Here is a 12342-nt window from a genome sequence, read left to right as displayed (position 1 = left end):
ATCTCCCAGTGTGCTTTATTCTATGAATATGCAAACTTTGGTAGTTCTGCACATACTTCATGTGAGTATTTGTGAGTGTACGTCAGGCTGCGTCAATAAGCCCTCGCTTAGCCCAGGGCCTCTGGGTGGGTGTCCCCTCCCCCAGCAGTGACCCCCTCCCCGTTGTGACCAAGAGTCTCCTCCCTCCAGGGTCTAGCGCCCACCTGGCTACTCAATGTGAGGTCCCACTTCTCTTTTGTGAATGACCTGGACTCCATCTGGGAGCATGGGACTTAGGGCAGGTGGCCAAACACTGCCAGTGGCACATGAAGAATCTGTGTGTGTGTGCGTGTGCGTGCGTGCCCATGCGTGTGTGCATGTGTTTCGAGAAACAGGACAAAAGGAGCCCGGTACTGGGTACTCTTCGGACATGTCCAGTTCTGATGGAGATATAGCTAGGCTGGGCGATGACCGACTCCCACGTCCACTGCGTCAATGTACGTGCTTGGGAGCTCGCTGTCAACACGATGTCACATGGAGAAGTAGGTGCGGGGGTGGGTTTTTGCCCCCAGGAGGCTCCTCACTGCCTCACCCCACCCAGGCAAGCACGTGAGAGACTAATGGTGGACTCCCCGGAGCTCCATCCTGGCCTCCCCTCCTGGCATCTCATGTTCCCACCATTGCACCCACACCCGTGGTTGGGCTGCCCCAGGGCCAGGCGTCTCCCCCCAGCCTCTCCCAGGAGCACCTCCTCCCTCACCACCTCTGCCTCCTCACCTGCTCCTTGTGACACCTCTGTGCCTTGGCCATGCTGCGTCCTTGTGCCCCCATTTCACCCCAAAGCTCCTCTTAAATGGCTCCTCCCCCCAGCCCTGGGCACACACCACCGCAGGACCTGCCCAGTGGTCCAGCTGCCACACCCCTGGCTCCCATGTCACCGTCTTGCTCCAGCCAGGACATGCGTGGAGCCCTCAAGTGAGGCGACAACCCCTGGGCTCCACACCTTCCCTCCCACCCACGAACCATCTGTCTGGACCATACCTTCTGTCTTCTGTCCCCCACACCCTCAGATGCCCGGGTCAGAGTCAGTCTTTGGGGGTGTTTTCCGCCCCAGGTCCCACTTGGCCCTGAGCAGGGCCCAGCTCTCCAGGGGGTCCTCTCGCCTATGGCTCCTTGGAGGTGAGTCTGTCAGCTTCTTCTCCTGGAGGGTAAGGACGTGACTGTGCTCAGCAGACCATTCTTAGAAGAAGCGAGATCTAAGCAAAACCAAAGACCTTGTTTCGGGCACCGCCAGCTGGAGGCGTCTCAAGGTGTCGGCAACGCCTGGTACCCTTCCCGACGATGCCAAAGGCAGGGGCCTCATTCCCCCACTCCCCCAGTGAGTTCGGGTGTCCAGAGCTGGTGTCCTGTGCGAATGGCCCCCTATTTCATTGCACTCCTGCCCCTTTGTCCTCTGGGGACAGTGAAAGCGGGGGACCATGGCCTCAGGGATCCAGGCGCACCCCGCCTTCCCCAGTGCAGGGCGGGGCGGAATCGGCTGGTTGTGTTCTGATTCTGCCCCGGACCTGGGCTCCCCAGGCACCCCCTCTGGGGTGAGCTCTGAGCTCAGCACCCCAGCTCTGCCCTCTCCGCGGTGCCAGGAGGCTCAGAGGACCTGCAGTTGCAGCCACTGGGCACCAGGGAGCAGCATAGGCAGGTCCTGGGTGTCAGGATTCCAGGGAGCCAGAGCCCACTGGCCCTGTGGGCAGGACCCAGGTCCCCACCCCCAGCTGTTCTCCCTCCTCCACGAACACAAGCCACAGCTGGCTCTCTTCTTTCCACTCCTTTGGGTGACACTTCTGTGACTGAGCTGCCCACGCCTCCTGACCCAGCCACCTCCATTTGACAGGAACTGGGCAGGGTGTGGGGTTGAGCAGAGAGCCAGGAACTGACAGGCTCCCGGGCCTGTGGATGACATTCGAGAATTAATGGAGCGCCTGTCTGGGCCCAGAACTGAGACACAGGGAACCTGGGCCAGCGGGAGGGCGGCGGGGACCTGGGACAGAAGCTCGGCGGGTCGCTGGGACTGACCCACAGACTGTGCCTGGCGACCCTCTTAGCTCCTGGACACCCTCTCCCTGATGGAAGACCCCCGGCCCCCTTCATGGTGTGGGACCCCAGTACCTGGCAGAAGCCAGTGCTTCTGGATTTCTCCTCTCCTGGCGTTGCTGTTGAACAGGGTGCAGGCTGGGATGATTGCTTATTTAAAGCTCACATTTTGTTCAAACTGCATTATTGCAACATAGCTCACACGCCGTGTACCTCACCTGTTAGTGTGTGCAGTCAGTGGGTTTGAGTGCCTTCAGAGTTGTGTGACGGCCACCACCGTCAGCTAGAGTGTTTTCATCACGGCAGAAAGAACACCCACCCCTGCCCCCACCCCGGCGACCGCCTATCCACCTCCTGTCTCTGGATCTTTCCTATAAATGGGGTCACACTCCACATGGCCTTTGACTCTGGCTGTGCTCACTGAGCACCTGTTCTGAGGCTCATTCACATGGTCGCAGGTGTGAGCGCAGGTGAGGATGAGCAGATGAGTCTGCAGAGCTCCGAGGATGCGTAGGAACCACGGTGCTGACTGCCGTCCTCGGGCTGTCCCAGGACCCCGAGGTGGCCCCTGTCTGGTCTGAAGCTGGAGGCCTGTAATCCCTAACGGATCAGCTGGCTGGCGGGTGAGGCCTCCGGGCTGGAGGCACTTCCTCTCTGTACAGCTCCTTGGGGACACAGAGATGAACTGTGGGGAGCAATTGCTCCGAGTGATAATTGCTTAGATTTAGTCTAATCGGCAGCACATTAGAAAGGCACATGTGATGACCATTTAATGACTGTTGTGTGTATAATGCATTTGATTCTCAGCTGGCTCCCACGGTAATTACATTCCGTTGTGTTTAATTCATAACTTGATCGTTCATTCCAAGTGGTGCTGGACACCGCAGGCTCGGGGGGGCTGCCGCTGCAAGGGCCCAGCCCTCCGCTCCGGCCGTGCATGGAGGGCACGGGCCCAGACTTCTCGTGGGGGCTCCCGGCAGGTGGTCCCTAACTCAGTGAGCACAGAAGCCCGCTGAGGAGGCTGCCGGGCGGTGGGAACAGTGACTAGCAGTGATGGGAAAGCAGAGACAATATCAGATACATTGTAGCTGTAGTTTAATAAATCGGCCTGTGACGTGTGTCCACACCTGCAAGGCAGGGGACCAGCCGCACAGCATGATTTTCAGGCCTGAGGCGGAGCATGTGGGTTCAGACGTGTGTGGTCCTGGGCGTTTCACTTAAGCTTTCTGTGCCTCAGCTTCTCCACCTCCAAGGGGAGGACCACAAAGCGAACTTCACTGGGGTTTCTGGACTCTGGATGAGTACCTGGGCTACAGTCAATTCACTATAGATGTTCCTTAAATTATTAAAATAATCATCATCCTTGCTTGAGAGGTAAGGAAACTGAGGCACAGAGAGCTGAGTAACAAGCCTGTATCAATTGGGGTTCTCCAGAGAAACAGAACCCATAGGGCTTGTGTGCAGCACCCTAACTGCCTCCAGCCTCCGCTGCTCACCCCAAAGGCCCAAAGAACTTGGTTTGCAGCTAATGACTGTGTCTTCGCAAAGCAAGAATGACAACTGCTTCGTGTATTTACTCCCACTTTCCCCAGAAAATCTCCGAGTGACAGGGTCAGCGGGTGGTCAGGCCAGTCACACAAGGTCGGGTTGTGGGTGACCATTCTTCTGTCTAAGATCATCAATCAGGGGTGGTGGGAGTGCCGCCGAGGACAGACGTGTGGGGACGGTGGGTCGTCTGAAGGAGAAAGAGAGCGAGCCCAGAAAGCCTGAGACTCAGCCTGTCCCCAGGGGAGGTCACCCAGGCCACGACGGTGTCCCGTGCCCACTCCAAGGCCACTTTCTCTGGAGGATGAACTGCCTGCCTTCTCCTCTGGAAAGGATAGCATGTGTTTCCGACACCCAACGTACAGAGGGGCCAGATACAAACAGTGACAGTGGAGGTTAAAGCTTTATCCTGGGGACACCAGGCACGTTCATTTAACATCAGGTTTTATAAAACACGTGCCGATAAGCCTGGTCCATTATAAGAGGATAATGGCTTGGCCTTCCTTAGCCAATCTTGGCAGCTTGGCCGGGAAGGAGGGCTTGTGGGAGGGCTTCTCCAGGTTTCCTCCTCCTGGAAGCCTGTGGCCCCCCACACTCCCCTCCCCTGAGGGGGATGGTGTCCTTCTGAGCAGGTGGGTGTCATGCGGGGCGTCATGCAGGGTCTCTGCTCCTGCTCCCCACATAAGAATGCAGGACACGGTGAGGCCAAAAGGGAACACCCACGGAGCCATAGATAGGGGAGTCACACCACTATATTCTCGCTGGCGGCTGGGTTGGAGACCCAGGAATCAGGAGCCACACTGTCCGCAACACGCCATCCTAACTGCAATCCGCGCTTGCCAGCCACCATCTTCTTGCCAGCCCCCCATTTTCTGCTAGCGTAGCCACGGCAGTTATATTAGTGGCCAATGGCTTACGGGTTACAGCTGACGGCCAACTAGCCACAGTTGATGGCCAACCAATCACAGCTGATGGCCATTTACTACCCGAGCCAGCACCTCCCCATGTGAGGCCGAGAGCCTGGACACTGCCCTCCTGGCTCTGTCCCCACAGTGGGCTTCCGGGCTTGAGAGTGGTGTGGTCATCCAGTTACATCTGTCTGGGCAGAGCGATCTGTGCGTGGGGAGAGTGCCTGCGTTGTTTCTGGGAAATGCGCTGAGTGTCTCTGTGAATGAAGCCCCAGGAGGAGCTTCTCGGCTCGGGAGGACAGAGCTGTCTGACACTCTGCGAAGCACCAGCCTGAATGAGGCTTTTCTCCCCTCCCCTCCAGCTGGGAAGTGCAGTTGCTGCCTCCCGCTGTCTACCAAGCACAACAGTGGAGGCGCGGAGTCTATTACTCGTCTCATGTCCCAGCTGTGACTAAATGTCATGTTCCACAGCTCAGGAACGAAGAAAACAGCTCCACGGCGGGTGGAGGCGAGAGGCGGTGGGAGACTCCGTGCAGCCTTCACAGCTGTAGGAGGGGCCTGCCACTCGCTGCCTGAAAAGCCAGCACCATTTCTGAGCCCTCAGGAGCTCTGGCCCCAACACACTGTCCCCACCAGCTGGCCACCATTCCACACTCACATTTTTCTATTCTATTCTAATTTTTAAAAGAATCCTTTGTAGTCAGATATAAAGAAAAAGGGGGCAGTCAATGACCCTTTAGTCTGAACTAGCGTCACTATTTCACCGGGGGATCATGTAGGAGGGGGAGGGGGCCCGAGGACACAGGGCCACAGAGAAAAGGCGGCTGAAGAGGGCACCACCTGCAAGAAAAGTCCCCCAAACAGGTGCTAGGAACCTCTGAAGACAATTCTTCATTTCACTTCCTAATTTGGAGCAGCCTCTGGCTCACCTTGCTGGCCCCTGAGCCCCGAGGTCCCTGGAGGTGGCAGAAGGCCAGGCAGCCACATGAGACTACGTGCTTAGTGCACTTGGTCAGTCAACAAACACCTGCTGAGCGTCTTCCAGAGACCAGGCCCTGTGCTGCTGCCAGGGACAGAGCCACCAACAGAGTTCCCCCCTCAGTGGTCCACAACCTGCCCCAGGGTATATGCCCACACCTACCCCGTGAGCGTGAGTGGGGCTGAGGAGGAGGAGCTCCGTGGGGGGGGCCGTGCTGTGATGTGAGACGTGTGAGCTGACACCTGGGGAGGGGGCACAGGCGAAGGGGAGCAAAGGAACGTTCAGGCCAGGACTGTGAGGGGCACTTAGGGAACTTATGGCACTTAGGGCAGACAAAGGCCCGTGTGGTGGGCGGGAGGTGACACCCCTCCTCTGTCCCCCAAGGGAGTACTTACTATGCTCCAGGAAGGGGCAGGTGAGGAGGCAGCCCCCAGAACCTGGGTGACCTTGGAGAAAGGAGGCCCCTCTCCCGCCCTGTGCCGAGGTGGGGTCCACAGGTCCAGAGACCCTCCTCTACTGTGCCCAGAGCTCATCTCATCGGCCACCACCCCGCCTGGCCTCCCCTGTAGCCCCCAGAGCTGCATGCACGTGACTCCCTGTCCCGAGTCTGTTTGGGGGAGACCCCAGAGACACAGGCGGCAACAGCACGGCTCCTGGGGCGCCAGGAGGGTTGAGGATGGACAGCAACGTCAGCTAGGTTCCCACAAGTCTTATTGGAAAGGAGACCCTCGGGAGAGCTGCCAGCCCCGCACACCTCCCAGTGCTGGGTGACAAGCCTGGGATCTGGGGATGGGGGGGCGGCTCTGAGCTCTGAGCTCCCAGCTCCCAGGCACAGCCTAGCATGGGGCGGGGTGGAGGGCAGCGGTTCTGCTGTGTTTCTAAGGAAGCAGCACTAGGGCCTGCAGTTGTTGTCTCAAACAATTGTTTTCGGAAGAAACTTGGCTTGTAGGCGAGTCAGCAATGTGCTGCAGAGGCTGATGGCTGGCTGTCACAGGAAGCAGCAAATCATCTCCACGCAGGTCCCACCAGACCCAAACGCCTCAGGACCTCCTGTCATCAGCATCAAGCCTTGAAATTTCAAAGATAAGAACCTGTTCGTGTGTGACACCATTTCCGTTTTCCAGCTGGTTACAGAAAAGTGGAACCGTGGACTCGCCCTCAATGCTTTTCTGCCATTTCTCCATCTACATATAAAGGACTTAGGGACCAAGCGGCATTAAACCTCACAGGTGATCATGGCACTTGGGTGCAGCCAATGGAAACGCAGATCAAAGCAGAGTTCTGACAGAGAGCAGTGTGGCTGCTGGAGCTTCAGGTACCAGGGGTTAAAGCCACGTCATCTGGGCTCTGTGCCTCTTCCCATCTCACCTCTGTCTAGAACCAGCTTAGCAGCCAGTGGGAGGGGCTGGCCCTTCCCCACAAGCGGGAAGGACTTTGAGTGTCCACCTTGGATGACGTATATCCTTGGACCCATCCCCAGGCTGTGGGAATGGTGGCTCTGATGACCAGGGGCAGGACAGGTGAGGCCGGCCCTCCCGGGCCATGCGGGTTGGTCTCAGGCACAGAGACCGGCGTGACCCAGCAGAGGGGGCAGGCCTGGGGCGTGAGGGTGGGGGCACCTTTGATTTGGACAAGCAAAACCAACAGATGTCCCCTCTGGGGTCAGTGCCAGCTGTCCCCGCAGACCCGTCGTGAAGACTAACAAAGGAGCCCAGATTTCCCGGCCAGAGGACAGGCTGTTACACAAAAGTGGCATTTGGGAAAGATTGAAGGAGCCAGACTCTGAGATGCGCGGGCCGCTCAGGATAGCGACAGCAAGATTATTCACTTGGCGACATCCAGCGGCCTCGGCTCTTTTCAAAAGAAAAGCAGAAAAACATACCATCTCTCCTAGCCATCACACCCATTGTATGTGGGTGTGTATTTCACATACAGTCTGTGCAGGAGTGTACGTGTGTGTGTGTGTGTGCACATGTGTGCATGTCTGTAGAGAGACAGAGGGAGCGTGTGGATTCAAGGAGCCCCTGCGTGTACGAGCACCCAGAACGAGCCCAGCACAGGGGCTCCTATGGCGACGGTAGGCAAGGGGCCGTGTGTTTACGTACACGGGCAGGCGTGTGGTCTCCGCAGACCCTGCTGGCAGGCTCGCATAACCTGATTATAACGCTCGTTGTGCCAGAGCACATTTCCCCGAGCGTGCTAGTACTGCTCCTTCTTCCCCAGTGAAGATATGTTAACACCAGATTGCCGAGATGCTGCTCCCGCGTGTGGAGTGGGATTTCCGAGGAGAACACAACCAGACACGCTCCATGTACTGAAGTCACGATGCCCACGCTCACACCAGGGGGTGGACTGTGTGTTTGCACAGCCCCTGCCCCAGGTGAGGGCTTTCCCAGGTCTGGGCCTGAGGCAAGGTCCACGCTCACCCACTCCGAGCGCCCTCAGGGCCACCCGTGACCAGGGACTGGCATGGCTGTGTGGCACCTCTGCAGGGGTGTTGTGCCCCCAGAGCAACAGCTGGCTTTACATACGCCTTGCATTCAGACTGAGAGGGTGTGTCCCCTGGGCTCTGGCATCGGTTCCAGCAGCCCCTGGGCACTCACAGGGCCGAAACCAGGACCTCTCCGAGAATCAGAAGGTCCGGGGCAGCCCCTCGGAGCCCCACTGGGCCGGGCGCTGGCTGGCTTCGCCCGACCCACCCCTCCACGAGTCTGAGTATCTGGAAGGTATCTGTCTGCTTTGGGGTCTGTCTCTGCCGAGGGTCCCGGCTCTTCAGACATTTTGATTCAACCAACCAGTGAAGTCCCCCCATCCTATGTGACCGTCCTGCTGTCACCCCAATGCCCAGAGTGCCCTTCACCCACCCTGAGTGAGACTGCGAACAACTTCCCACTGTGGCCTTCTGAGCTCCCAGCCCCCAGAAGCAGACCCCTGTATGCAAGTGGGGTGCCAGTGAGGAGCCACGTCCCTGAGCCCCCGGGGAGCTCAGTGTGCCCATCTTGGAGTTCCAGCACCATGAACACCTGTCAGGCGGTGGCGGCCAGAGGAGGACCTGGGCCTGCTGGAGTGGACGCCCCTTCTCTGCACACCTCCTGGCCAGCGCTCGCGTGCCAGCGGGAGGCCAGGAGACGGACTGAGTCAACCTCTGAGACTCAGGTGAAGGCGAGAGAGGACCCGGGAGACCACGTGAGCCCCCTCGGCCCGGCCATCACTCGCTAGAGTCCCAGACTTGCTGGGGGGACGGGACGGCACCTGGTTATTCACAGTCCACCTGGCCAGCTGGGGCACCTCTGAGGGCCCGTGCATCCGTCCTTCTGCAGGGGTGCCCTGGTCTCCTGCCCTCGGCCCGACTGGCGCCTGGCTTTGTTTCGCCTGTGGGTGTCGCCTGGAACAACAGACCTCCAAGGCAAGAATGAAAGAAGAGGCACCGATTCAGGTTTTATTTGGGGGACTCATATGAAGTCACTAGAAGATGAGAGACCTTTTTCTGATTTAAATATTTCTAGGCAAATAGAGCTTTTGATTGCAGGCAAAGGGGGCAGTGCTGGAACAGTCAGAAGTCACATGGTGCACACTCCGTCTCCCTCCCCACCTTCCCCAGCAGGGGAGGGGTTAGGAGGGCAGAGGACAGATGATGACACCCCGCTGCCCCTTTCTGCCTGGCAAAGCTGCAAGGAAAAGGTCCCAGGTGGGGAGGGCCCCTGTCCTGGCCCTCACAGCCCCACACAGGTTGTTGGGACCTTCCCACCCTCTGCCCAGCTGTCGAACACGGCCATCCTGTCGTCCGCGTGGCTCCTGACAGTGTGTGGAAGACGGATGTCAGCCAAATGCGAGCGACCCTTTAGCTTTCCGAACCTAGTGTGTTCACGAGCATGCCGGGGAACCTAACCGCAAATTGGTAAATTTATAAGAGGCAAAAACTGTCAGCTTCCCAGGGTGAGAGCTGGCAAAATACTGCTTTTCTTCACAAACTGAACAGATGGAATTTTTGTCCTTCTGCGTTGCGTGTGCTGTTTGTGTGTTTGTCATTTGTTCAAGAGCAAATCTCCAAAAGAAAATGCCTTCCCCGGGGGCGGACACTTCGGGACCCTCTTTCCAGCATGGCCTGGGGTGGGGTAACCAGAAGGCCATGGCCTTGGGGGCTCTCTGTCAGTTTCAAACCTGGGGCAGAGAAGGCCCTGTACCACCTCAAAAGGAATTCTGACAAGCACCTCTGTGCCCATCAGCCAGAAATGACTGCCTCAGCACAACCTCCTCCAGAATAAGTTGGAGGAAAGGGGGCTGCACTGAAACATGTTTTGGAAGTCAGATTTTCTGTTTCCTTAGGAGATGCCCTGTCTGATCGCCCATTTCCTCCAAGACACCATTCCCTTGCGTGTGTCTGCCGGCTCTCCAGGGCCTCCGTGGAGGTCACCTGTGCAGCTCTGCCCAGCTTGTCCCCAGCCTCTTTCTGCTGCGAGTGCCAGTGGCTGCCGTCGTACTCTACTCAGAAGGGCTCTGCTCAACCAGTCTTCTGGAAAAGTGCTCGGTAAGATTGCTTCGATGGTTAGGAGAAAGGGCAGGGCTTCTGTGGGAGAAGCAAGGACGACTACGGCAATGGTGTCCCTGTGGTCTGTCCCTCCTCCCAGACACCACTAACTGCTTTGGAGAACGGCTGTCCCCGAGGCCAGCCCTTCCCCTGCAGCCTGGAGCTCAGCGTGCTACACATCGTCCTCCACACAGACCCTGCAACGCACGAGAATGAAACCCACGCCTGCACGCGCCAGGGTCCCAGGAGCTGAGCCCCTCTGGCCTCACCTCTCCGTCCTCACCTCTGGCCATCCGTGCTCTTCCCAGACTGCCCCCGCCCCCGTGTCAGCCGGCCCCAGCCCTCCTCCCACCACACCCCTGCTCCGTCCTGAAACGAGCCCCACGCGGTGGCCTGTGAGCTCAGCACGCAGAGCGGCATCCCCTGGCACTGAGCACGCGCGGTGATGCTGCGCAGGCAGGACGCCCTGAGCAGGGGCGGGGCTGCGTCCCCGGGTGGGCAGTGGGGAAGTGGTCTTCACTGCGGTTCACAGTCCAGGCTGGGGAGGGCCATGGAACCTCAGGGCACCTTTTCTCCTGCCTGCACCTCCTTCTCTCCCCCCACGTCTCCCTTTAACGCCTCCAGGTGCCAAACAGCTGCAGCCACCAGGACCTTGGCCTCCTTGTCCGGTCCCAGGCTGGCCGGTCGCCCGAGACCTCCCTCTGACCTCATTCCCATGGGAACCTCAGGACAAGCAGAGGGTGCTTCTCAGCCGCCCAGGGAACCCACTCGGAGCTCACCCATGGTCTGGAGCTTTGCCTGGAAACAAAGGTGGGATCCCCTCTGCCTGCAGTGGACAGGGGGCTGGGTGGGCCTGAGCCTCTCATTGTGGCCTCAGCTCAGCCCAGAGGGGAGAGTCTGCTGCTTGGCAACTCCGTAAGGGCACACGCCACACACCAGACTCCAGTGCTGCCCTCTCATCTTCTCAGCCCTGTCCTGTGCATCATTCATTCATTCATTCATTCATTCACTCAGCAAATATCCATTGAGCATTCTCTTGTTCCCCCACACAGCCGGCCAGGCCTTCTGACCCTACTTCTGAACCAAGAGCCTCCGGCCAATGGAAACTCAGTCTCTTCTTCAGTGTTTGTCCCCAGAGACACAGGGGTGACCAGCCCTGGGAGCCTGGGCAGTGCCCCTTTGTGAAGGCGCCCACAGTTGTTGTTTTTTAAACTTTTATTTATTTAAGTGTGTTTTTCCAGGACCCGTCAGCTCCAAGTCAAGCAGTTGTTTCAATCTAGCTGTGGAGGGTGCAGTTCACACTGGCCCATGTGGGGATTGAACCGGCAACCCCGTTGCTCAGAGCACGTGCTCTAACCAACTGAGACATCCAGCCGCCCCCACAGTTGTTCTAATGCACAGTTAGCGGAGAGACAGCCCAGTTGAGAGCCCGCACACCTGTGCCGGAGCACTGGGGAACACTGGACACGTGCACCTCCACTCCAGACCCCACAGTAGCCGGCTGCACTCTCGGCAGACAAGGCCTGTCCCTCTTCTGGTTCCTCCTTGTGACCAAGGGCCAAGGGGGGCCCTGGAAATGCGACAGAGGGGGGCTGGGCCTCAGGGGCACCAACAGCCAAAACTGCCCAGGAGGACCCAGGCTAGAAGGAGGCCCTGCCACCTCCCTCCAGCCGCTGGTCCTCACACTTTGCTTACATGTGTACGTGTGTTGTTCTATTTTTTAATCATCCTGGGGATACTGCACATTCTGGGACATGGGCAGTTTGCATTATGCAGGTGGGAAAACGTACAGCTAAATGCTACAAATTATGCATAGTAATTTGACATCTGTAAATAGACCTACAGGGCCCTGCCCTACTGTAGGCTTGTAGGAAACAGTAATGGCGATAATAACGTTTGTCATTTTGACCGACTCAGTTTGGGGTATTTTGTTATGCAGCAGTAGATAAATAGATGAGGGATACAGGCATTATTGTGACATTTTGTTAAACTCTTGCTAGCAAGAGTTCTGTGACACAGGGACCAGAGGAAAGAAAGGGACCTCCAAGGTGGAAGGGACGCGTTGGCACTGTGATTCCAAGGGCTGAATTCGCGTAGCCAGAGAAGTAAAGCCCTCATCACAACCACTGCTCGTCGCCCTGGCCATCCACCCCTCCCACAGCTGCGGGCCTGGGGGCAGCATGGGTGGCATGTGGCCACCTGTCTCAGGCCCCTCGGCATGGCAGCCCTACCTTTGGAAGCAGCGACTGAGGCATTGCACATTCCTGCCACGCTGTCCATTGTCTTCTCTCTTCTACTACCTCAGCAAAAACCCC

The sequence above is a fragment of the Rhinolophus hipposideros genome (genome assembly GCF_964194185.1).
Source record: "Rhinolophus hipposideros genome assembly, chromosome: 22".
Lineage (NCBI taxonomy): Eukaryota > Metazoa > Chordata > Mammalia > Chiroptera > Rhinolophidae > Rhinolophus > Rhinolophus hipposideros.
This window is presented reverse-complemented; position numbering follows the sequence as displayed.